Here is a 27,799-nt window from a genome sequence, read left to right on the forward strand (position 1 = left end):
ATTGAGCTCCCTCTACCTCCTTTAAAAATGAGCCCTTAAGTTTATATTGCCTCTTTCATACTTCCTATCAAAAAGTAACACTCTAGTCTTGCAGTATCAAAATTTCACCTGCCATCTATCTGCCCATTCCATCAGCTGGAATTTGTCTCCCCAAAGTCTCAATACACTTCCAGATTTTTAAAAAAAAGTTGTTTTTAAAAGCAAATCTGTATCATTTTGCTGTTACAAAAGCAGTGGTTTAGGTAACAACTCTGTGAACTCTGCTATACCACTTTCTCCCCCTCCCCATCCATTTGGAAAAAGAGCAACATTTCAGCGTTTCTTAGCTAGATCTTTCTTCTTGTTATGACAGTTCCCTTTTATTCTATGGCTTTCAATCTTGATTAGAAGCCCATTAAGTTGAAGTTATCAATCTTCTTTTATCCCTACTTATCACATCAACCAGATGGCCCTCATTAACACTCCATCAGTTCAAAATAATATTGATCAAGCATTGGATATGATTTGTCTCAACAAATACATGTAGTCTCTCCTTAATCACACCACATTTGTTCAAGTGACTGTCAACTGTCCTTGGTTATGCCTCTGGAACTACAGCCACCACCAAATTGCTGTTTTTACCCTATAACCTTTCTTGCACAAGGGTGGAACTTCTGTAATTTTGCAGTCCTCGGCCACTGCAAATGCACGTTTAGATTTTAGGAAGACAGAGGCCAGAGGCTCCATTATTTCCTCCTGTTCTTCCCTCAACAACCCAAGATGGATCCCATTTGTACCAGATGATTTATCCATTAAGAGCAGCTGGACTTTTTAGGACATCAGCTATTACTTTTTATTCCCTATCTTAACTTCATCTTGCTTTGCTGAAAGTCCAGCAACAATTCTATCCATTGTCACCAAAGGCCTCCTTCAGAACTCCAGCCATTTTCTGTGCCTCCTATTACTTTTCCCTTTCAGTCTTTGAGCACCCAATCCCCTCTTACAAGCTTTTTTCCTGTTCATTTCCTGTTTTTGGATTCCATTTTATATTTGTTACGGACCTACTATTAAGCTCAATAGTAGAGTTTGATCCTGTCTTCTCACTTTTTAATTGCTCTATTAATTTTTTGTCTTTACCTTGGATTGTGCTCTCGCCCACCCCCAATTTATTTTACACTTATTTTGATCGTCCAGTAGCTCAGGGTTTAATCTACCTACCTTTCTTCCTCACATCAAGAATATATATTAGAGCCAAAACATATCTACCTTTGCTTGATTTATTTGACCATCTCATTGATACTTGTACATTATCTATTGTTTCATTTACCCTGGAAGTAAGAATTCGCATATTTTTGCTTAAACGATTGTTTATATTCTCAGAGCTCTGACTCCTGGGCCTCCCTTCCTCCCCAGGGCTTTGACTCAGGCTCTCATTTACTGACATACAGTTATTCAGTTTTCAGTCTCCTTTCCATGGACAGAGTTATAGTTCCAGTTGTCCAATCTGCTGGGACATTTTCAGAATGCAAGAAGACCACAGACAATAAATACATTGCTCTTCCAGCCCAAGGATGCATTTCATCAAGTTCAGAACATGTCACCCTCTAATCCCATTAGTTTGCTTGGAAGCTTTTCACCAGTGTGTGAATGCTTTAAAATAATCCCTGGCTGCTACACTCAGGTGTTCTACTTTTCTAAGGTAGCTTTTAATTTTTCCTACTGTGTAAACAGTTAAAATATTTATCTGAAGTATCAACTATTTCCTATTTCACATTATGTATTCCCAGGATAGAGACTTATCTTAGTTTTTTTCTTCCTGTTTATATAATTGTAGAAGCAAAAAGCATTTTGTGTGGCACCAATACCAAATTCCATGAGACAGGTTCAGAATATATCATGCCACTTTAGACTGGCATTCACGAATGGAAGTTGGTATCTCAAGTGAAAGAACTACTGTAAATTCCACAATGATCATCACTGACTTTCCTCAATCCATCTGCAGCAAAACCAGTGATTAACCCAAATTCAATGTAAAAGCAAGCTGTCGGACCCATGAATGCTGGGCAACATGTTTGCTAAAGACAAAGTTAAGCAATTTTACCACCAATAAATCAGATCAAAGCTCTGAAAGACTGCTGTATCCATTTGTTCATAATGACGAACATTTCTGTACTTAATGGTAAACAGGACTAACATGGATGAGAATGTGATGCGGTTGAGGGGATTGTAACAGTCCTTAGCTAGAATGCCAAGTGAATAATTCAGCAAAACCTCCTCATTACTGGAGACAGCTTTCAGCAAATTTGATTTATGATCTCAAGAAAAATCTGAGCATGCTGCACGTAGCAATGACTGTGGCTCCTGACAAAATTTGAGTTGTAGAAATGAATACTTTTCTAGAGCCACAATGCTAGGCTGTTTCAATACAACTTCAAAAATCAGCCAGGAAAATACCCTGTCCAATGAAAGTCAATTCACCCAAAAGGAAGGAAATGTCAACAGTATTATCAAGTAACACATTCACGAAAATTCCAAATACACCCTATCCTCATTATATGCGTCTTCAGACTATGCGGATTCACAGTTATGCGAGGAACCTATTTCTACCAACGTCCTGTTATATGCGTCCAAAACTCACAGTTATGCGAGGAGCACTGCTTTCCCACCAATACAAGTCACGTGCACATGCCTCAGTCTCACTGTTGGGACGAGGAGCACTGCTTTCCCGCCAATACAAGTCATGTACACTTGCCTCACAGTCTCACTCCCGCCAGTCTTGCATTGGTTTTCGCAATGTGTGGATGTGCCATCTTGCGCTCTTAAAATTTTGTTGTTTTTAACCTACAGTGCACCGATTTTGTGACTGAAATACTTAACTATGCCTCCTAAGCGTCCGATGTCAAGTCCTGGGCCATCAGCCAAGCAGCACAGAACCACTTTAACACTTGAAAAAAAGCTATAAATTATAAACAGGGCGGCGTCCGGTGAAGGTAACGCAGCTCTGGGACGCTACTCCGGCCTGGGTGAGTCCACGATCAGAAACAAAGAAAAATGCTGAGAAAATAAAAAGTGCAGTGATTGATTCATCACAAGTGTCTTCAAAGATTATTACCAAACTGCGTAACCAGATTAAGACAAAAATGGAGAAAATGTTGAGTTTGTACATTGAGCCTGAAACAAAGAAAAAAGTAACATTTAGTTCCAATCATCTTCGTGTAAAAGCTTTGGAAATTTATGGTCGCCTTTGTTCAGAGGCTAGTGAGGAAGTGTCAAGTTAGCTTTAATGCAAGTAGGGGATGGTTTTCTAAGTTTGTTAATCGTCACAGGCTTCACAATTTAGCTGTGCGCGGTGTGCAAGCCAGTGCCGACCACAAAGCTGCTGAACTCTACCCTGTGCAGTTGCAGGCTTTGATAGCTGAGTTAGGCATCACACCAAAGCAGGTGTTTAATGCAGACGAGACCGGGCTTTTTTGGAAGCGTATGCCGAAACATACTTACACAAGTAAGGGTGAAAAAACTGCGTCAGGTTTCAAGGCAGCAAAGGACTGATTGACTTTGCTTATGTGTTCCAATGCCGAAGGAGACTGTAAGATGAAGCCTTTCTTAGTTTACCATTCACTAAACCCACGTGCTCTTAAGGGTTTGAGTAAGAATATGCTTCCTGTCCACTGGGCAGCTAACAAGAAAGCTGGTCACTGGGTCACTGGTCAAATCTTTGAAGATTGGTTTGCTAATCATTTTGCTGTTGAGGCTGAACACTACTGCCGGGAACAGAATCTTGCCTTTAAGGTTCTTTTGTTGCTTGACAATGCGCCAGCCCATCTTAAACATTTGGACAGCATTCATCCTAACATAACAGTGCCTTTCCTGCCGCCTAACACAACATCGCTGATTCAACCACTTGACCAAGGTGTGATATCCACATTCAAGGCGTATTTTTTACGGCAAACTATCTCTCAGATGCTGCAAGCAACAGACGATTTTGAAGCTTACCAACGGTGAGGGAATGGTGGAAGTCCTTCAACATCAGACATGTCATCAACAACATTGATGAATCCTGGAAAAAGGTCAGGTCTTCCATGCTCAATGGAGCGTGGAAATCAATTTGGGCGGAGTGTGTGCACACCCTCAGGGGGTTTCCTGCCTTCACTGCAGCTGTCCAGGATTGTGTGGTCCTGAGTCGTAAAGTTGGTGGGGAAGGATTCTCAGATCTTGAGACTGCTGATGTGGTAGAACTCCTGGATTCTCACGATGAAGAATTAAGTGTGGATGACCTTCTGCGTTTAACTCAGACTGAAGGTGATAATGATGAAGAAGAAAGTGTTGAGTTGCAGGTAAAGGATTTTACGGTGAAGCAACTGGCAGAATTTTTTAAGGCTGCAGAACACTTGTCACGAATGGCGATGAACATGGACCCAAGTTTAGAACGGAGTCAGCATTTCAGTTGTTCCCTGCCTCCTTCCCTACAAGCAAATTTATGCTGAAAAGCAAAATGCTGCCAAGCAAACAACCCTCACCACTTTCTTGAAACCAGTGTCATCTTCTGCTGCCTGCAGTACTGAGAGTTCTGTGAGTCTTCCTTCACCCCTTGCTGTCCTTGATGATCCTGACGACACACAGCCGTCCATCTTATCCATGTAAAGCTGCGAGACACAACAACCACTCATCTCCCGGAGCAAACACACCTGCCACTGTTGGTGAGTTCTGTTAACTTTCTACGATTCATTACATTAAATTGATGAAATATAACCCTAATGCTGCCTTGTGGTACTGCTTTTGTGTTGTATTGGTATGAAAATGTGAATAAATTACAGATAAAACATATTTAGGAAGCCTCCAGAACATATTCTTATTTTCTCCACTTAATTATTCCCATTATGCGTCGACTTCGAGGAACGCATCCCCCACATATAACGAGGATAGTGTGTACACAGTGCCTTTTAAAAGTACTCAGACCCCAACCTTTTGTTCACATGGGTATTAGAACCAGGGATTTTGATCAATTTAACTCATGTTTGCTACATGTTCCTTTTTTCACAGTAAAGCCCAAAAAAACACAGGGAAAATTGTAAAGCATAAAAAACTAAAAACACAAAGAACTGAAATGTCAGCAGTTCAAAGTATTCATCCACCTTTGTTCAGTGCTTAGTTAAACCAGCCCTCACAACTATTACAGCCAGTCGTCATTTTGGGTAAGTCTCAATTAGCTTTCACAATGTAATGAAGCAAGATCTGCCCATAGCTCCTTGCAAAGTTGCTCAAGTTGTGTCAGGTTAGTTGGAGAGAGGTGGTGGACATCAACCTTGAGGTCTTACCAAAGATGTTCAATGGGATTAAGGTCAGGACTCTAACTGGGCCACTGAAGGACATCAATTTTCTTCATCTAAAGCCATTCCATGGTTGCTCTGGCAGTGTGCTTTGGGTCATTGTCCTGCTGAAAGATAAACTTCCTCTACATCCTAACAGTATCATCTGAGTGATTCTTTGCAAAGTCTTTATTGCCAAGGATATGCCAATTTTTTAGCCAGAGCTTCTTCCTTGCCACTCTTCCATAAATACCCTTTCTGTGCAAGGATAGAGATTGTGCAGCCACAAAATTCATCTCCAAATGGAGCCACCAGCTTCTGCAGCTCACTCAGAATGACTGTTGGCATCACAGTAGCTCATCTTACAAGTGCTATTCTTCTCTGGCGACCAAGTTTAAAAGGGCAGCTCTGACTAGGCAGTATGGCTGTGGTTTCATCATTTTCCACATTTTCATGATGGACTGCTATGAGCTCTGAGGCTCTGAATGCCTTTGAAATGGTCTATTACCCTTCCTCAGATTTTTGCTTCTCTATTATCATTTCCCTGACTTGTCTTGAATGCTCCTCTTCATTTTGGTTTGGTCTGTTGAAAATCTACCACACGGTTAGACCTTACAGACAGAGGGAGAAATTATTCTTAAGAATTCATTGAAAACAGATGATCCTCCAATTTTCTACAACAAATTGGGTGAGTTGGTAAGGTAACATATAGTATTGCACCTGAGGAAATTTAGTGTCGAAATTACAAAGGGGATGAATACTTTTCTCAGCCTCAATTTTGGTTTCTAATTTTTAGTAAATTGGTGACAGGCTTTGGACTTTTTCTTTTAATACAAAAATAGTTGCAGGCACTGAATACTTTTTCAGGGCACAGTAAATTCACATTGGGTTTTGCCAGATCTAGATGACTCCAGGTCTCAATTCAAACATAATAACAGCAACTCATTTAAAGAGCACTTTTAATACAGTCAATGTAGTTCAAATTGCTTTACAATGTGATAAAGTGCAAACATGAAAATTAAATTAAAAATAAAAACAATGAAAATAAAAGACAAATAGATGTTAGTTAAAAGGTTAAGTAAATAGGCTTTGTGTTGACGTTTAAAGGTGTCAACAGAGTCTACATCCTTTTTAGTTTTGGTGTTGAATTCCACAGTTTAGTTCAAAAAAATCTGACCCACCATTCATCTTTTGAAGAAAATTGTTTAAATTTAAGAGACTAATGGGATAAGACCCGAGAGTCCGAGCAGGATTATAGAACAAAACCCATTTTGTAATATTCACTGGTCCTAGACCATTAAGAGTTTTAAAAACAAGTAAGACAACTTTAATATCAATTTTAAAAGATACAAGAAGCTAATGCAGAGCAGCTGGGATTGGAGTAATATGCTCTCCCATCCTCGTTTTAGTTAAAAGTCTAGCAGCAGCATTCTGAATAAGTTGCAGTTTGTCAATAGACTGCTTTGGAAAGCCAGTACAAAGTACATTGCAGAAATCTAGTCTATCTGATATGAAGGTGTGAATTAGTTTTTCAGCATCATTATGTGACTTAACTCTTTTGGCTTTGTGACCAACCAAAAATACTTCTGTTTTATCTTCATTTCATTTTAAGAAATTATTGCTCATCCATTTATTCATTGCAGCCATACCAGATGTCAGACAAGATGAAGTGTTATCACCATCAGGCTCAACCAAGCTATACAATGGTGTGTCACTTTATGCTCGCTAATGTCCCGCAAGGAGAACACATAGAAGGAGAAGAGCAGGGGATCAAGACAGCTTCCCTGAGCAACACCAAAAGGTACATCGTAGCTCTTAGAAAATAGGTCTCCATGACAGACAAAAAAAGTTTCCAAGATATACGAGTGAAGGGCATTACCAAAGAGGCCAACCCAGTTCTCAAGGCAATCTAGGAGAATGTTATGCTCAATTGTTGAAGGCAGCACTTAAATAATAGAAGAACTAGAACAGAGACTGTTGGCATCTGTGCCAAACTCAAGGTCACTGATGCATTTTGGTAAGGGCCATGTTTTGTCCTGTGGTTTGCTCTAAAACTTGACTGAAACTTTGCCAGATGTATTGTTCTCATTCAGAAATTGTTGAATTGGTTGAAAATTACTTTCTCAAAAATCTTGCCCAGGAAGGAAAGATTTGATATAGCCCTGCAGTTAGCTAGTACCTCAGTATCAAGGGTTGACTTTTTAAATAGAGGTTTGAAGGGATCTGGGAAAACTCCAGTTTCAAGGGAAGTGATAATTTTCCTGACAGTTTTGAAAACATTATTAAGTTATTAAAAGGTGTGGGAGGAACAGGGTCGAAATAGCAAGTAGATGGTTTACCCTATCACAATCTGAATCAGAAATACTTGTATATTTTGTCATGGTTGCCATCTTTTTATGGGATTGACTGCAGAGGTACCAGTACCTGTAGCAATAGTTATAGTCATACTTTATTGATCCCAGGGGGAAATTGGTTTTCGTTACAGTTGCACCATAAATAATAAATAGTAATAAAACCATAAATAGTTAAATAGTAATATGTAAATTATGCCAGTAAATTATGAACAAGTCCAGGACCAGCCTATCGGCACAGGGTGTCTGACCCTCCAAGGGAGGAGTTGTAAAGTTTGATGGCCACAGGCAGGAATGACTTCCTATGACGCTCTGTGTTGTATCTTGGTGGAATGAGTCTCTGGCTGAATGTACTCCTGTGCCCACCCAGTACATTATGTAGTGGATGGGAGATATTGACCAAGATGGCATGCAACTTAGACAGCATCCTCTTTTCAGACACCACTGTGAGAGAGTCCAGTTCCATCCCCACAACATCACTGGCCTTACAAATAAGTTTGTTGATTCTGTTGGTGTCTGCTACCCTCAGCCTGCTGCCCCAGCACACAACAGCAAACATGATAGCACTGGCCACCACAGACTCGTAGAACATCCTCAGCATCGTCCGGCAGATGCTAAAGGACCTCAGTCTCCTCAGGAAATAGAGACGGCTCTGACCCTTCTTGTAGACAGCCTCAGTGTTCTTTGACCAGTCCAGTTTATTGTCAATACATATCCCCAGGCTTTTGTAATCCTCCACCATGTCCACACTGACCCCCTGGATGAAAACAGGGGTCACCTGTACCTTAGCTCTCCTCAGGTCTACCACCAGCTCCTTAGTCTTTTTCACATTCAGCTGCAGATAATTCTGCTCACACCATGTGACAGTTTCCTACAGTAGCCCTGTACTCAACCTCATCTTCCTTGCTGATGCATCCAACTATGGCAGAGTCATTCAAAAACTTCTGAAGATGACAAGACTCTGTGCAGTAGTTGTCATTTTGACAACTAATAGATGTCAACTAATAGATGTCATTTTGACAACTAATAGATGTCATTTTGACAACTAATAGATGTCATTTTGTTGATAAAAAATATTGCAAGTTCCTCATATTTTGTGGCTGATGTGTGACTGAGGGCATTATAGGTTAGGGTATGTTGAGACATGGACAAGAAAGCTGAATTCTAGTGGGAAGTACAAGACTGCCCATGATATCAGGCAGCACTTGCGTAAGTTCAAAATTAAGTGAGACGGGAAATGTGAGGGAAAATTCTCCGCTGTCACACCAATCATAAAGAAAGTTTTAGTTGCCCAATCATCTGCTTCAGGGGAAAATTCTCCACTGTCATGCCAATCATAAAGAAAGTTTTAGTTGCCCAATCATCTGCTTCAGGATATTAATGCAAGAATCTGTCTCCTCAGTGATGATTGGTGAGTGTCCTTCCAGAAGTCTACAATCTATTCTTCGACAATTTATGCAACTGACATTTGGTGCAAGATTGATGGAGACCATCAATGTCACCATCTGAGATTCTGCCTACAATAATGGTGACACCAGCAAATTTATTGATGTCATTTGAGCTTTGCCAACTCATCCAATCGTAGGTGTAGAGGGAATGGAGCAGTGTATATTATAAAGTACAGCACTTAAGGCTTGGTCCAACTAATATTATAAACCAATTTAGCACAACCTCCCTGCTCTTATATACCTAGCTAAAACCGCAAGGCCACTTTGAACAATGCTGTCCTAAACCTATAGATTTGTACAGGTACCTTTCAAGATTCTTTGATTCACATTCCATATTGTCCTGTTTATTATACCATCTTATTTGCTTCTTCACAAATGCACTACCTCGTGTCTCAGGTTTACCCAGTTTTATTTATTCATTTAGTGATTACAACGCAGAGTAGGGCCTTCCAACCCTTTGAGCTACGCTACCCCAGCAACACCTGACAGACCTGATTAACCCTAACCTCATAAGGCCATAAGATATGGGAGCAGAAGTAGGCTATTCGGCCCATCAAGTCTGCTCCGCCATTCAATCGTGGGCTGATCCAATTCTTCCAGTCATCCCCACTCCCCTGCCTTACCCCATACCCTTTGATGCCCTGGCTAATCAACCTATCTACCTCTGCCTTAAATGCACCCAATGACGGCCTCCATAGCCACTTGTGGCAACAAATTCCACAGATTTTCCACCCTCTCACTGAAGTATTTTCTCCGCATCTCTGTTCTAAATGGACGTCCTTCAATCCTTAAGTCGTGCCCTCTTGCCCTGGACTCCCCTACCATGGGAAATAACCTTGCCATATCTAATTTGTCCAGGCCTTTTAACATTCGGAATGTTTCTATGAGATCCCCCCTCATTCTCCTGAACTCCAGGGAATACAGCCCAAGAGCTGCCAGACATTCCTCATACAGTAACCCTTTCATTCCTGGAATCATTCTCGCAAATCTTCTCTGAACCCTCTCCAATGTCAATATATCCTTTCTAAAATAAGGAGCCCAAAACTGCACACAATACTTCAAACGTGGTCTCACGAGTGCCTTATACAGCCTCAACATCACATCCCTGCTCTTATATTCTATACCTCTAGAAATGAATGCCAACATTGCACTTGCCTTCTTCACTACCAACTCAACCTGGAGGTTAACCTTTAGGGTATCCTGCACAAGGACTCCCAAGTCCCTTTGTACCTCTGTATTTTGAATTCTCTCCCCATCTAAGTAATAGTCTGCCCGTTTATTTCTTCCACCAAAGTGCATGACCATACACTTTCCAACATTGTATTTCATTTGCCACTTCTTGCCCATTCCCCTAAACTACCCAAGTCTCTCTGCAGGCTCTCTGTTTCCTCAACACTACCCGCTCCTCCACCTATCTTTGTATCATCGGCAAACTTAGCCACAAATCCATTAATACTGTAGTCCAAATCATTGACATACATCGTAAAAAGCAGCAGTCCCAACACCGACCCCAGTGGAACTCCACTGGTAACCAGCAGGCAGCCAAAATGGGATCCCTTTATTACCATTCTCTGTTTACTGCCGATCAGCCAATGCTCCACCCATGCTAGTAACTCCCCTGTAATTCTAAGCAGCATCATGTGCGGCACCTTGTCAAAGGCCTTCAGAAAATCCAAGTACACCACATCTACTGCATCTCCTTTGTCTACCCTGCTTGTAATTTCCTCAAAGAATTGCAACAGGTTAGTTGGGCAGGATTTTCCTTTCAGGAAACCATGCTGGCTTTGGCCTATCTTGTCATGTGCCTCCAGGTATTCCATAATCTCATCCCTAACAATCGATTCCAACAACTTCCCAACCACTGATGTCAGGCTAACAGGTCTATAGTTTCTTTTCTGCTGCCTCGCACCCTTCTTAAATAGCAGAGTAACATTTGCAAATTTCCAGTCATCCAGTACAATGCCAAAATCTATCGATTCTTGAAAGATCTTTGTTAATGCTTCTGCAATGTTTCCACCTACTTCCTTCAGAACCCACGGGTGCATTCCATCAGGTTCAGAAGATTTATTCACCCTCAGACCATTAAACTTCCTGAGCACCTTATCAGTCGTAACTTTCACTGCACATACTTCACTTCCCTGACACTCTTGAAATGTCTGGTATACTGCAGATGTCTTCCACTGTGAAGACCGATGCAAAGTATGCATTCAGTTCCTCTGCCATCTGTGACTCTCATTACAATATCTCCAGCGTCATTTTGTATTAGTCCTTTATCTACCCTGAACTCTCGTTTACCCTTTATACACTTAAAAAAGCTTTTAGTATCTTCTTTAATATTAGTCGCCAGCTTCCTTTCATAACTCATCTTTTCCTTCCTAATGACCTTCTTAGTTTCCTTCTGCAAGTTTTCAAAACCTTTCCAATCCTCTATCTTCCCACTAGCTATGGCTTCCTTGTATGCCCTCTCTTTTGCTTTTACAATGGACAATTTTACAATGACCAATTAACCTACTGGACTGGGGGAGGAAACCAGGGGACCCAAAGAAAACCCACATATTCCACAGGGAGGACATACAGAATGGCACTGGAATTAAAGTCCAAACTCCGGAACATCCAGATGTAATAGTGTCACACTAACCACTACTACTGTGGCACCCCAGTAATTTTTTTTAAATTACAGTGGTATAAAGGACAGCACAGTGATTGAGCTAGTAAAGATACCTCCTCACAGGCTTGGTGCTAACCTCAGGTACTATGTGAAGTTTGCATGTTCTCCCTGTAATTATGAGTTTTCTCCAACATCTCAAAGACAGATGGGTAGTACACCACCGAGAGTATGTCTTTTAGCAGAATCTGGCAGCAGTTGATGAGAATGTGGGGAGAATAAAACAAATGGATAAATAGACAGTGCAGACATTGGAGAACCCATTTTCATGCTGTATGTCTCTAAATTAATTGAAAGTCGTTACCATATTACTTAGAAAATATTGATTAGACGCCAAAGAGAAATACACTAATCTTTAAAGAAAAATGATAGAAGGTTTTACATCAACTGAGGTAGTTGTGAGAGTTGGGAAGAGATGTAGGTGCACCAAGCTTAACATGCAAATTCTTTCCTTACTAGACAGTTTGTTACTTTCTTGAGAACACCACACCATTCAAACTGGCAAGAATGTGATCCCCTGAAACATACCAATAGCCATTTAGAACCCAAACCATCACACACCAAGTAATACACACAAAATGCTGCAGAAACTCAGCAGGCCAGGCAGCATCTATGGAACAGTGCGTTGAAACGTCGACTGGTTACTATATTACTTACTGTATGTGTATTATTTTCATTTCCAACATTTGCAGAATTTATCTTGCTTGCACACTAAGTTCCTTTTGAAACGTGATCATTGTTATTTTTGTAGGCCATCACTAAAATAAATCTGCATACTGCAAAGATTAAAGAACAGGAAAATGGAGGCAGAAGAGATTGTATGTGGAGTTGTGGGGAGGAGGTCAAGGGTAAATCAGCATCCGATACAATCTATCAAGGTTCTCAGTCATCCAGGTCATTCTGTATCAAGCAGTAATAAATCAAGGTAATTGGACTTGCTGTGTTGTCTAGAAGACATTTCACCACTCATCTAAGAGGGTTCTTCAGTTCTAATCCCTGGTGGGTAGTTTTCTAAAGTTTTAACTAAAACAGCTATAATTCATTTTCCCCCACAGATGCTACTCCACCTACTGAATTCCTCCAACAGATTGATACTGACAAAGTTTCGGGTAAGTTCTGGTATGGGGCCTGAAACAATACATGTTCAAGAACACTGCATGCTATTAGCAGCGTAAGAAAATAAGGAGAGTCAATTTGTGTCTGCGGCAGCACTCAAATAGGGTGCAGAGCAAGAGAGGCATAGGTTATTAAGACTAAATCAAACTCGCAATTAGAACAAAAAATAGAGAGTAGCATGAAGTTACAAAGATCCAGTCAAAGCTCCTTGCAACCTAGAGTACCCATTAACCATCCAAAGTCCCAGTCCGAACTCCAGGACAGAGCACCCACCTCACCCCCAGCTCCCCGGGAAGATGACCGACCCCCAACCGTTTACCATCCCTCTCCGACAAGGACAGAGGGTCTGTTACAAAACTCCAGGACAGTGAACACCTTAACTTTGCTGAACACAATGCAAGCAGTGGGCAACTAGGAAACGGACAAGATAGAATCCAACCTGCTTGCGGCACCGTACCCGCCCCCAGAATCCACTGATTGGTGGGTAGACGAGTCCGCGCCAACTATCCCACGGTCTGTGCTTGATGATTGGCCCAGCTGCACGCCCATTAAGGGTGTTCAAGCGGGTTTGAGTGAGACGCGCGGCTGCTAGCCAAGGCCCATGGCGCCAAGCAGGGCCGGGCAGCGGGGATAAAAGGAGGGCCAGTGGCTGGGACCTTCAGCCCCCAGGATGGCGGGCAGCCACCGGGATGCCAGGCAGTGCACGGAGCTCGGACTCGTGAACCAATAGCGGCCGCGGCCCTCAGACCAATCACACCTCTGACCCGTGTCCACCAATGAGAGTGGCGGGAGGCGCAGGCTCAAGATGGCGCCATGGCCCCATATCCTCCCGTCGCCGGCCGGCCCCGGTCCTGCACCACACTCACCTGCTGGTCTGTAGCGTGCCGCCTACCCGACACTTGCCTCCTTCCAGCCAGCCGCCGCCGTTCTTCTCCGGCCTGACTCGCCTTTTTGCCCCCCCGCTCGGAAATACCGTCCTCAAACAAGATGGCTCCCGCGCCGCCTCAGGGAGGAGAGGGGATCGCATCTCGCGATAGCTCGTCGTTCTCGCGTATTTCTTAAAGACGCTTCCTGGCACATTAAAGGGAATGTTTGGCCAAAGCTTCATCTCTCTGCAAGTCCTGACCCCTGCCCTCTGGCAATATTGAATTGAATTGTCTTCATTACTTGCATCCTTCACATACATGAGGATTAAAAATCTTTACGTCACGCCTCTGTCTAAATGTGCAATTTATAGTAATTTGTACTAAATAGTATGTACAACAGGACAGTCAATATAACATAGAAATACAGTTGTATCAGCATGAATTAATCAGTCTGATGGCCTGCTGGAAGAAGCTGTCCTGGAGCCTGTTGGTCCTGGCTATTATGCTGCGGTTCCATTTCCCGGATGGTAGCAGCTGGAACAGTTTGTGGTTGGGGTAACTCGGGTGTCCAATGATCCTTCGGACCCTTTTTACACACCTGCCCCTGTAAATGTTCTGAACAGCGGGAAGTTCACATCTACAGATGCACTGGGCTCCCCGCACCAGAGTCATGTGATTGAGGGAAGTACAGTTCCCATACCAGGCAGCCAGTCAGGATGCTCTTAATTGTGCCCCTGCAGAAAGTCCTTAGGATTTAGGGACCCAAACCAAACTTCTTCAACCATCTGAGGTGGAAGAGGTGCTGTTGTGTTTTTTTCACCACACAGCCAGTATGTACAGACCATGTGAGATCCTCAGTAATGTGTATACCAAGGAATCTCTCAACCCCAGATCCAATGATGTCAACAGGAGTTGGCTGTCTCCAGTCCTCCTGTGACACTGAGGGAGAGGTTGTTTTCTTGACACCACTGTGTCAGGGTGATGATTTCTCTATAGGCTGCCTCGTTATTATTTGAGATTAGGCCAATCAATGTAGTATCATCAGCAAATTTAATTAGCAGATTGGAGTTGTGGGTGGCGACACAGTCATGGGTATACAGAGAGTACAAGAGGGGGCTTAGGACACAGCCCTGAAGAGCACCTGAGGGGCAGAGGTGAGGGAGCCCACTCTTGCCACCTGCCAGCAATCCGACAGGAGGTTCAGGATCCAGCTACACAAAGCAGGGTGAAGGCCGAGGTCTCTGAGCTTCTTGTCGAGCCTGGATGGAATATGGTATTGAATGCTGAACTGTAGTTCAAGAACAGCATTCTCACATAAGCATCCTTCTCCAGATGTGTAAGGATGGTGTGTAGGCTCTAGTGTCAATAGTGTCAGCCAGTTGTGTTGGTAGGTGAATTGTATGGAGCCCAGTTTGGGTGGTAGCATGCTGCTGATATAGTCCTTAACCAGCCTCTCAAAGTATTTGCTTACTATTGAGGTGACAAGTCCACTCAAATGAATAAGGAAGGTAGGAAAAAAATGTAAAATGTGCATTAGGCAGAATCTGTGTGGAGGGAAACAGAAGTTCTGTTTCTTCGTGGATGCTGACCTCCCTGCTGAGTGTTTACAGCATTGTTTTTTTTGTTTTATTTTCCAGTCCCTGTGGTTTTGTTTTTGTTCCCGTGAGGAAATCCCACGGCCTCAGGAAACTGATGCTCTCAGTGGGTGAGCATCTGGGGGACAGTGACCACCGCTCCCTGGCCTTTAGCATTATCATGGAAAAGGATAGAATCAGAGAGGACAAGAAATTTTTTAATTGGGGAAGGGCAAATTATGAGGCTATAAGGCTAGAACTTCCGGGTGTGAATTGGGATGATGTTTTGCAGGGAAATGTACTATGGACATGTGGTCGATGTTTAGAGATCTCTTGCAGGATGTTTGGGATAAATTTGTCCCGGTGAGGAAGATAAAGAATGGTAGGGCGAAGGAACCATGGGTGACAAGTGAAGTGGAAAATCTAGTCAGGTGGAAGAAGGCAGCATACATGAGGTTTAGGAAGCAAGGATCAGATGGGTCTATTGAGGAATATAGGGAAGCAAGAAAGGAGCTTAAGAAGGGGCTGAGGAGAGCAAGAAGGGGGCATGAGAAGGCCTCGGCGAGTAGGGTAAAGGAAAACCCCAAGGCATTCTTCAATTATGTGAAGAACAAAAGGATGACAGGAGTGAAGGTAGGACCAATTAGAGATAAGGTGGGAAGATGTGCCTAGAGGCTGTGGAAGTGAGTGAGGCCCTCAATGAATACTTCTCTTCGGTATTCAGCAATGAGAGGGAACTTGATGATGATGAGGACAATATGAGTAAGGTTGATGTTCTGGAGCAGTGGCCCCAACCACTGGGCTGCAAAGCATGTGCTACCGGGCCGTGAGGAAACGATATGAGTCAGCTGCACCTTTCCTCATTCCCTGTCACGCACTGTTGAACTTGAACATAGGGTTGCCAACTGTCCCGTATTAGCCGGGACATCCCGTATATTGGGCTAAATTGGTTTGTCCCATACGGGACCGCCCTGTCCCGTATTTCCCCCGCTAAGGTAGAGCGTTTCTACGAAACCATGCGTAAGCCGAAATGGCGTAAAGCGAAGAAGCAATTACCATTAATTTATATGGGAAAAATTGTTGAGCATTCCCAGACCCAAAAAATAATCTACCAAATGATACCAAATAACACATAAAACCTAATATAGCACTAACATATAGTAAAAGCAGGAATGATATAATAAATACACAGCCTATATAAAGTAGAAGTAGAAATATGTACAGTGTAATTTCATTTAACAGAATCGGGAAGATTAAGCCAAAACGGATGTGTAGAAAAAAACCGGCATGTACAAGCATGCGCACACAGGTGCCCACGCAAGGCTTCTTCGTCATGGTAGCCTTTCTCCGGGTGAGCACAAGTGTCTGGTATTTGACTGCTACTTTTGTCCCTTATTTGGGAGTGAGAAAGTTGGCAACTTTACTTGAACACACACTCCACCCCCCACAACTCCTGTCGGCCGGTCTGCAAGAATATTGTCAATATTAAAACGGTCCACAGTGCAAAAAAGGTTGGGGACCCCTGTTCTGGAGCATGTTGATATTAAGGGAGAGGAGGTACTGGAGTTGTTAAAATACATTAGGTCGGATAAGTCCCCGGAGCCTGATGGAATATTCCCCAGACTGCTCCACGAGGCAAGGGAAGAGATTGCTGAGCCTCTGGATAGGATCTTTATGTCCTCGTTGTCCATGGGAATGGTACTGGAGGATTGGAGGGAGGTGAATGTTGTCCCCTTGTTCAAAAAAGGTAGCAGGGATAGTCCGGGTAATTATAGACCAGTGAGCCTTACGTCTGTGGTGGGAAAGCTGTTGGAAAAGATTCTTAGAGGTAGGATCTATGGGCATTTAGAGAAACATGGTCTGATCAGAGACAGTCAGCATGGCTTTGTGAAGGGCAGATCGTGTCTAACAAGCATGATAGAGTTCTTTGAGGAGATGACCAGGCATGTAGATGAGGGTAGTGCAGTGGATGTGATCTACATGGATTTTAGTAAGGTATTTGACAAGGTTTCACACAGTAGGCTTATTCAGAAAGTCAGAAGGCATGGGATCCAGGGAAGTTTGGCCAGGTGGATTCAGAATTGGCTTGCCCGCAGAAGGCAGAGGGTGGTGGTGGAGGGAGTACATTCAGATTGGAGGGATGTGACTTGTGGTGTCCCACAAGGATCGGTTCTGGGACCTCTACTTTTCGTGATTTTTATTAACGACCTGGATGTGGGGGTAGAAGGGTTGGCTGGCAAGTTTGCAGACGACACAAAGGTTTGTGGTGGTGTGGATAGTGTAGAGGATTGTCAAAGATTGCAGAGAGATATTGATAGGATGCAGAAGTGGGCTGAGAAGTGGCAGATGGAGTTCAACACGGAGAAGTGTGAGGTGGTACACTTTGGAAGGACAAACTCCAAGGCAGAGTACAAAGTAAATGGCAGGATACTTGGTAGTGTGGAGGAGCAGAGGGACCTGGGGGTACATGTCCACAGATCCCTGAAAGTTGCCTCACAGGTAGATAAGGTAGTTAAGAAAGCTTATGGGGTGTTAGCATTCATAAGTCGAGGGAGAGAGTTTAAGAGTCGTGAGGTAATGATGCAGCTCTATAAAACTCTGGTTAGGCTGCACTTGGAGTACTGTGTCCAGTTCTGGTCACCTCACTATAGGAAGGATGTGGAAACATTGGAAAGGGTACAGAGGAGATTCACCAGGATGCTGCCTGGTTTAGAAAGTATGCATTATGATCAGAGATTAAGGGAGCTAGGGCTTTACTCTTTGGAGAGAAGGAGGATGAGAGGAGACATGATAGAGGTGTACAAGATAATAAGAGGAATAGATAGAGTGGATAGCCAGCGCCTCTTCCCCAGGGCACCACTGCTCAATACAAGGGGACATGGCTTTAAGGTAAGGGGTGGGAAGTTCAAGGGGGATATTAGAGGAAGGTTTTTTACTCAGAGAGTGGTTGGTGCGTGGAATGCACTGCCTGAGTCAGTGGTGGAGGCAGATACACTAGTGAAATTTAAGAGACTACTAGACAGGTATATGGAGGAATTTAAGGTGGGGAGTTATATGGGAGGCAGGGTTTAAGGGTCAGCACAACATTGTGGGCCGAAGGGCCTGTACTGTGCTGTACTATTCTATGTATGTTCTATGTAAACCTGCTCACATAATCAAGGACCCCTGTCATCTCCGAAATTCTCCTTTCTCCCAACTCCTTTTGGGCAGAGGATAGAGTGCTATGCAAAAGTCTTAGGCACCCTAGATTTTTTATATAAATTTTGTTTCAGATGTTTATTCTTTGTCTTTTGCATTATTAGAGTATCAGTATAAAAGAACACATTTTAGATTTGCAAACCTTAATTTTCCAAAAAAAAGTTACAAGGAATTTTTTGTACTTTGTTAAAGAAAGTAGTGCTAATGGTCAATGACATAATGAGTTGAATGAACTAGACTGATAACTGAAACAGAAACGGGTGCAAAAAGAATCAAACTAGACGAAGGACAACCAGACTAAAAGGTGAGGGTGTCGCATGTGTAAAAGTTTAAATCATCAATCCTTACACCATGGCAAGACTGAGCTTTGCAACAAGACACAATCTGGTCATCCTGCATCAGCAAACTCTTTCCAAAGCAGGAATTTTGCGGCAGACAGTTGTTAAAAGTTGTGCCCCAAGCACACAGCCAAGGTCACAAAGAACTATCTTCAGCGAGAGAAAGAACAAAGAATTCTGCAACAGAATTCCACAGAGCCCTGATCTCAACATCATCAAGACTGTCTGGGATAACCTGGAGAGATGGAGGCAAATGAGACAGCCAGATTCTGCAGAAGAACTGTGGCAAGGTCCCCAAGATGCTTGGAACAGCATACCAGTCGATTTTCTTATAAAACTGCACAGCAGTGTAATAAGAGAACTGATGCAGTTTTAAAGACAAAGGATGGTTACATTAAATATTGATTTGATTTAGTTTTTTACTGATTGCTACTCTTTATGGTAAATGTTTTTGATTTTGTTTGAGAAGTTTTTCATTTAATTATTTTCGAAAGCATCTTCACTTTTCAGAGTTTTTTACACATGCCTCAGACTTTTGCACAGTACTGTACATACTACAACACAAGGACAGCTCTTACCAGGGTCTTGAATGGACCCCCCTGTGCTAAAACATGAACCCTTGAGACTGCTTGTACTCATTACACTTGCATTCCGTTCATCTACCTGCATTGCAATGCCTCTGCAGCTGTAACACTATATACCGCATTTGGTTTTCTTTTTACAGCTTTATTATAATTACATATGGCATCATCTGTCTTGATGACATGCAAACCAAAGGTTTTCATTCATTTGACAATAAAGACAATTACCAGTTGTGATGAAGGGTTCTTGCCCCTCACTTTCTCTACACACAGATCCTACCTGGCCTAGCAATTTCTATTTTGACTTTGTACTTCCAAAATCCACATTTTTTTTTCCTGTGGGCTATCTCTGATTCTGACTGCATCAAGCTGTGTAGATTTTATGCTCCAAAAGCTTTCAAGTGGATCTGTGACCTAATTTCACATTCCAGGCTATTTGTCTCTTATACTTCCTTTCATTAATCTAAATGTACAAAACCCATCTTTAATATTAACAACACACAAAATGCTGGTGGAATTCAGCATGTCAAGGAAGCACCTATGAAGGGAAGTAAACAGTGAACGTTTTGGACTGAGACCTTTAATCTGGGCTTCATCATATTAACAATTCCCTTTCCTTCAATTGTTGTTTGAAGCAGGGCTTTCCAGACTTCTGCTACACTTCGTAAGTGGAACTTTCTAAATTCATTGCTAATTTACTATATATCCCGCAATATATTTGTTGATTACGTTCTGTGTTTTGTGTGAAGGAGTTACTTAGTACTGTATGTACTGTCACGTACACCGTGACGGGTTAAAGAACAAGCAGAAATGGAAAATATTTTGGAGTCCAGTATTGCTATTAACTAATGGTATTTATTAGTAATTATGCAATACAGTAATATAAATGCAGATATATCAAACAGGTTAGCAATGATTATATATATATGTGTGTGTGGAAATATATGAAAACCAAACTTCTTCAAGTCTAGGGGTAAGTAGATAGTCTTACGATGATGAGTAAAGTTCATTTCAGTTCGTGGTATTGAGTTGAGTAGTGATGGAGAGAGAGAGAGAGAGGGAGAGATTTGAGTCTTCAGGTGAGCTGATGCCGTCGATCTTCCCGTTGTCCTCTGAAATCCTTTAGAAGTCACTGAGTGTGACCACAACAAAGGGGACCGTTCTTCTGTGGTGGAATTATCAACCCAGTCGAGGGTCGGCCACACGAATAACTCCCCACCGGTCACACCTTTTTCACACTGCGAGAGCCACTGATCAATCCGCCTGATAGATCCTCCAAAACCCACCTTTTCTGTGGGCACAACAAAGCTCATTCAGTGTCCAAAACCATGTGTCTGTAGGTCTAACAGCTGACCTTCTATTTATCTCCCCGTGCTGAATACCAGCTGTCCATCAAGCAGCTCCTCCCTTCTCTCTCTGTAAGAACTTGGAAGCTGCCAGTGTCCTTGCAGAAGTGTAAACATGCTGCAGAGAAACTATAACATCAATTGTCCATCAAATAACTCCACCTCCCTCTCTTTCCATGGCAACCCAAAAGCTGACAGCAGTAGTCAGTGTCCTTGTAAAAGTGTAAACATGAGCTGAAAGACAGCCTCTGCCTCTCTCTCTCTCAGCAGAAATCCAAAAGTTAGTCTCAGTTCTTTCTTGTGCGTTAAAATGACAATCCACAGCAAAAAGGAACCCCAGGGGTACATAACAGTACATTCTACTGACCTCATCATGATCTATAACAGGGGGCATATATTCAAAGCAATTGATAGCAGGATTAGGCAAGAGATGACCATTTCACCCAGAAGGAGGAAGAGTATGGAACTTAATATCTGAATGGGTGATAGCAGAAATTCTCATCGCTCAAACATATACACTGTATCATTGCTTAAAATTTTAAAAATCATTTAAAAGTTGAGATAATCTGTTATCTTTTGTCATTGTCATCAAAACTATAATTAATCATGAATCCTTATTTTTTAATCTTGCAATTAATCTTAATTTTAAAAATACTCAGCATCCACATTAATAATAGATGAACTGCTCCATGTTAATAATAGATTGTTCATTTCTTCTACATTGGTTTTTACAGGACTTAATGTATACAAATTGGCCCACATAACAGTAGTCACACTTCAAAGGTACTCTAAGGGCAGTAAAGTGCTTTGAGGAGTCCTCAAGTACTATATAACCACAAGTTTTTTCATAGACCAAAAACACAGTCAATGCTGTTAAATTTTAAGGAGATTACTCTGGAATGAAAAGAGTTATAGATGGAGCTTTAAAGTGAAAATTCCACAGCTTAAACCATTGATGGCTGAATGTTCATGATTAATTCAGGGATGATCAAAAAGCCAGAGATGAAAGAGAGAATTCTTATCTGAAAATTGTATTATTGGATTCCAGTGGCAAAGATCTGATGGTAATAGAGTGAGTATTTGCAAAAGCAAAAATGACCAGGATGATTCTTCTTTCCCATAGATAGCCTCAGAAGTTGCAGACCAGAAGACAAGCTAGGCCAGTGTGGATAGGTCACCAGATTACTTAGGGGTGGATGAGAGATGGCAGAGGCAGGCAGATCTATAACTTTGCTGATGACACAACTGCTGATGGCTGAATCTCAGATGGTGACGATAACTGAGATAGGTCAGTTGCTCGAGTGGTTTCACATCAGTAAGACCAAGGAATTTATGTGGACTTCAGGAAGGGGGGTCGAGGGAACTCACCGAGGGATCAGCAGTGGAATGGGTGAGCAGTCTGAAGTTTCCGGTGTCAATATCTCCGAAGGTCTAGTCTGAGCCCAACATATTGATGTAATTACAAAGAGGGCACATCAGTGGCTATATTTCATTAGGAATTAAAGGAGATTTGGTATGTTGCTAAAGACTCTACCAAATTTTTACAGGGGTGCTACGGAAAGCATTCTAACTGGTTGGATCACCGTTTGGTACAGAGGGGCCACTGCACAGAATCAGAAAAAGCTGGGGAAGGTTGAAAACTCAGCCAGCTCCATCACGGGCTGTAGCCTCCCGAACATCGTGGACATCTTCAAAAGTCGATGCTTCAAAAAGGCGGCATCCATCATTAAGGTTCCCCATCGCCCAGGACATGCCCTCTTTTGATTGCTTCCATCAAAGAGGAGGTACAAGAGCTTGGAGACACACACCCAACTATTGAGGCATTTCTTCTTCCACTCCGCCATCTGAACAGAAAATGAACCAAACCATGAACACTACCTCACTATTTTTGCTCTCTTTTTGTATTACTTATTCAATTTATGTTTTTATGTACATATATTTCTGACTGTATTTTAATGTATTGTTGTGTACTGCTTTCACAAAACAACATATTAAACCTGATTCCGAGATTCCCCATGTGACTGGGTGAGTGAATAGTTTTGCAACTCAAGAAGATACAGATTGTCTGATTGGTTGGGCAGAAGAAAGAAAAATACACCTTAATTCAGGGATGTGTGAGATAATATGTATGGGAACTGTAATGTGTCAAAATAATATACAATAAATGGAAACATAATGAGCCAAGGAAGAATTTGTATTGTATACCCTCAAATCTGTAAAGGCAACAGGGTAAGTCAATTAACGTGGTTAGAAAGGGATAAGGTTTCCATTATAGACTGAGGCAAAGAATATCAGAATTATATTAGAATAATATACAGGTTGATTACTGCAGCTTGAAGACTTCAAAGGAAAGATATTTTTGTAATGGAGATGTTGACGAAGAGATCCACCAGGACTGGAAAGCAGTAACTATGTGGAGAGATTAGTGAAACTAGGTTGTTTTGTTTTTGCAATAGCACCTTAATGGAAATTTCACAAAAAGTGATTTCGGGATTGAAAGGCTTCTCATATGAGGAACCTTCGAAGCCCTGGGCTTGTACTCACTGAAATTCAGAAGAATGGGGGGGCGGGGAATCGCATTGAAACCTATCAAATGTTGAAAAGCCTCGATAGAGTGGACGTGGAAAGGATGTTTCCTATGGTGTGGGAGTCTAAGACCAGAGAACACAGCCTCAGAGTAGAGGGATGCCCATTTAGAACGGAGATAAGAAGGAATTTATTTACCAGAGAGTGGTGGATCTGTGGAATTCGTTCACAGGCGGCCATGGAGCCAAAAGCATTGTGAGTGTATTTAAGGCAGAGCTTGATAGATCCTTGATTAGTCAGGGCATGATGGGATATGGGAGAAGGCAGGAGAATGGGGCTGAGAGGGAAATTTCAGCCATGATGAAATGGCACAGATTCTTTGGGCCAAATGCTCTAATTCTGCTCCAGAAGTTCTTCTTGCTTTTAAATAGTATCTGGATATATACTTGAGGGGCGGTGACCAGTAAGGTTACAGATCCCGTGCAGAAAGGACAGCCGAGGAGCTTGTTTCCTACCTGCCTGGAAGTGATAGATCAAATGGCCTGTTCCTTGTTCTTGGCTGATAAATGTTCCGTGATTTACAATTGCCGGGGAGGAGGGGTGGTGGTGTTGGGTCTGTGAATTAAGGGAGCTTAAGCTCACAGTTGAGTTCAAATGCCATCACAGCAGCTGTAGAAATTTAATTCAGTTAATTAAATAATTGAAAATTAAAAGGTGAGAAGGGGGAGCTTGTCTCAGAAGTGGTGACCAGAAAACTGATAGACAGTAAGATAAACCTGGACATCATGGGCGAAGGATGAAAGCTGAAATCTTTAAGAGGAACATGAGGGGGAACATCTTCACTTAGAGATGGTGAGAGTGTGGAACGAGCTGCCAGCAGAAGTGGTGGATGTGGGTTCGATTTCAGCAGTTAGGGGAATTGGGTACATGAATGAGAGGGGTAAGGACGTAGGGTTCAGGTGCAGGTCAATGGGACTAGGCAGAATAATAGTTTGGCATGGACTAGACGGGCCAAGTGCTGTTACTGTGCTGTAGGGCTCTATGACTCTAACTATGACTGGTTCTGTAATCTTTAGAGAAGGAAATCTACATTCTTTCCTGATTCTGTTACCACAGTCATCAAAGTGATTGATTGGTAACACCCCCCCCCGCCGGCCTCCCGATGTGGCCTCGCATTCAATTGCACCATAATGGACGGTTACGCTAAACAGAGTTTCTGCATTGAGCTAGGTGCTGGTTCTCAATACGGCAATGCCCTTCCTCTCCCAGTTGGCCTTGCAAAGACCTACTCATAAACAGGTAGGGACTGATGCCTAGGCTAGGGGATCAGTTCCCACAGACTGGCCAGCCAACTGACCAGCATATCACAGTCACCGGATGTGTCCAGTCCTACTGGCAGCATAAACATCCTGGGGATGATATGGTGGGAGGGTGTGGCACTGGGGACTTCTCAATTTTGACTCTAGACCTCATAATGTCTCAGGGCACCTGGAAGAAAACCTCTTGATTACCACTGTCAGGTGATGAATTAGGACTCCACCATGTTGGCTAAATCAAGGGCACATTATGCACTCTGGCTGGTAGACGTCAGAGTCCATTATTAGGATGTGGCACCTCTGTTGACAGAGTCTATCAGTGACAGGATTTGAGTCAACTCACACATGGGACTATCCCATTCCCATTCTGATATGTCTATCCACAGCCTCCTCTACTGTCAAGATGAAGCCACACTCAGGTTGGAGGAACAACACCTTATATTCCGTCTGGGTAGCCTCCAACCTGATGGCATGAACATTGACTTCTCTAACTTCCATTAATGCCCTTCCTCCCATTCTTATCCCATCCCTTCCTTCCTTCCTTCCTTCCTTATTTATTTATTTATTTATTTATAATTTTTTCCCTTTTTTTCTCTCTCTGTCCCTCTCACAATCACTCCTTGCCTGTTCTCCATCTTCCTCTCCCCTCCCCCTTTCTTTCTCCCTGGGCCTCCTGTCCCGTGATCCTCTCATATCCCTTTTGCCAATCACCTGTCCAGCTCTTGGCTCCATCCCTCCCCCTCCTGTCTTCTCCTATCATTTTGGATCTCCCCCTCCCTCCCCCCACTTTCAAATCTCCTACTAGCTCTTCTTTCAGTTAGTCCTGATGAAGGGTCTCAGCCCAAAACGTCGACTGTGCTTCTTCCTAGAGATGCTGCCTGGCCTGCTGCGTTCACCAGCATTTTGTGTGTGTTGCTGGGACTATATGGGTTTACCATCAAGTGCTCTGGTCTCCACCCACATCCCAAAGATGTGGAGGCTGTTTGGTTAAGTGGACACTGCAAATTGCCTTCTTGTAAATGAATGGTCGACTTCGGAGGAGTTGGTAGAAATTCTGTGGAAAATGTTGGGAAAGGATTTGTGTAAAACTGGGTGTTCGATCGTTGCTGCAAGTTTGTTGGGTCCCTGTGACTGTAATCTCTCCATTTAAACAACATCGCCTTCTGGATCCTGCCAGCGGAGGTGCTTGTTCTGGTTGCTGGCTGCCACATCGATTTTGATAAGCTGCCCTCTGTTCTTGGCATTCAGTAAAGTGGATCCATTGGTGTTTAGAGCTGAGATGATTCTGACAGAATCGACATATTATGAAGCAACAAACAGAATGCTGGAAAAACTCAGCAGGTTAAGCATGAAATCCTGTTTTTGGAAGAGGTAACCAAGAGGATAGGTTAGGGTAGGGCAGTGGATGTTGACTATATAGATTTTAGCAAGGCCTTCAACAAGGTCCCACATGACAGGATGGTCTGGAAGGTTAGATTGCGTGGGATACAGGGAGAGATAGCAAACTGGATTTGTAATCGGCTCGATGCTCCAAGATTGCTTCTCACACTGGAGCTGTGTCACAGGGATTGGTGCTGGCATCTTTGTTGTCCGTTACTTATAAAACAATTTAGATGTAAATGTACAAGGGGTGGTTAGCAACATTGCAGATCATCTTAAAATAGGTGGTATCGTGGTATAAAAATTACAGGGGCATTTCGATCACATTTTAAGTGAGCTAAAAACTGGTGTAAGTTCTTGGATAAGCAAGATGCGTTGCATTTTAGCAAGTCAAACCAGGGTGGGCTTAACAAGTCGAACCAGGTATACAGCGGCTGGTTGGATTATGGGGAGCGTTGTGGAACAGAGGGACTTAGGAGTATGAGTTAAAGGTGACACCATTTTCAATTAACAAGTCGACATGGTTGTGAAAAGGCAGTGGAATGCTGGCCTTCATCAGTCAAAGCAGGGAGTACGGAAATTGCGTCATTATGTTGCAGTTATATAAGTTGTGGTGAGCCTTGACTTTGGAGTATCGTGTGCTTACAGTCGTCTTGCTATAAGAAATACATTATACATTATTAAACTGGAAAAAAGTGCAGAAGGTTTACAAGGACGCTGCTGGGCTTCCAGAGCCTGAATTACAAAGAGAGGTTGGCAGACTAGGACTTCATTCCTTGCAATGTAGGAGATTGAAGGGTGACCTTACAGAAGTGTTTAATATCATGAGACCATAGATAGGATTAACACATGAAGCTTTTGTTCTCAGCGAAGGGGAACTAAAACATTGAACAAAACATAAGTTTAAGGTGAGAGGTGAAAGACTTAAAAAGGCTCTGAGAGGCAGCCTCTTCATACAGAGGGTTGAGTGCACACGGAATAAGCTGCCAGAAGAAGTGTTTGAGGTAAGTACAGTGACAACATTTGGATAAGTTGGCACTATAGTCGGTATGGACGAGTCGGAATGAAGGGCCTGTTCCCTTGCTCAATAATACTATGACTCTAGGTGCTATGCGTGAGTGCAGTGGATACCGGCTTAGCAATGGACACACTCATCAAATCCGTCTTCTCACAGGGGAACCAGGAGTCTCTTCGCAGCTGCCAATTAGGGTGGACTTCCGAGCAGCCCAGACATTGTGGAAACTTGTGGCTTCTTTTGTTTTGGGACAACTGGGGTTGACAGGTTGTCAGAGAGGTGCTGTCTGAGGAGGATTATCTTTATAGCTCGTTGCACCTTCGTCATTGATTTTCCTGCAGCCATGCCCGTTTGCGTTGGGTCCAGGTTCAGCAGATCAGGAAGTTGCTGGCCCTTGTAATGGTGGGGAGAATGTGGGTAGCCTCGCAGTCTCTTGTCCAGAGATGCCTGGGCACCAGCCCTCCCACTGAGCACGAGTTTATAGATAGTGGAGATGTGCTTTACTATTGCTGCAGTTGGTCTACGACATTTACACTAAACCACAACCTATGGATGAGATCAATGCTCTCTCACATCCTATCATTCATAGCAGTGGGCATTTCTAGGAGCTAATAGGAAGGGGAGGCTTGAAGAACATCACAACCTCAAATAGTGCTGAGCCACAACACGTGAATGCCTTGGACAGAACTGGAGCACTTACAGTCATCCCCAAGTAGGAGTCTGGAGTGACTGAACCACCTTGGCAGCCCCCTGAAATATCCACCATCACAAAGGTCACCGAATCATTCATCCTG

General features: G+C 42.8%; 1 protein-coding gene across 1 annotated transcript in view; it reads right to left on the reverse strand.

The window, feature by feature from the left end:
- nfyc (nuclear transcription factor Y, gamma) overlaps nt 1-13,895 on the reverse strand; it is a 97,722-nt gene extending 83,827 nt beyond the window's left edge. The window contains exon 1 of the mRNA XM_072247308.1: nt 13,732-13,895. The gene's annotated coding sequence lies outside the window, so the exon portion shown is untranslated. The remainder of the gene's footprint in view (nt 1-13,731) is intronic.
- Nucleotides 13,896-27,799: the final 13,904 nt, after the last annotated feature.

This window comes from Mobula birostris, chromosome 30 (assembly GCF_030028105.1).
Source record: "Mobula birostris isolate sMobBir1 chromosome 30, sMobBir1.hap1, whole genome shotgun sequence".
NCBI classification, from domain to species: domain Eukaryota; kingdom Metazoa; phylum Chordata; class Chondrichthyes; order Myliobatiformes; family Myliobatidae; genus Mobula; species Mobula birostris.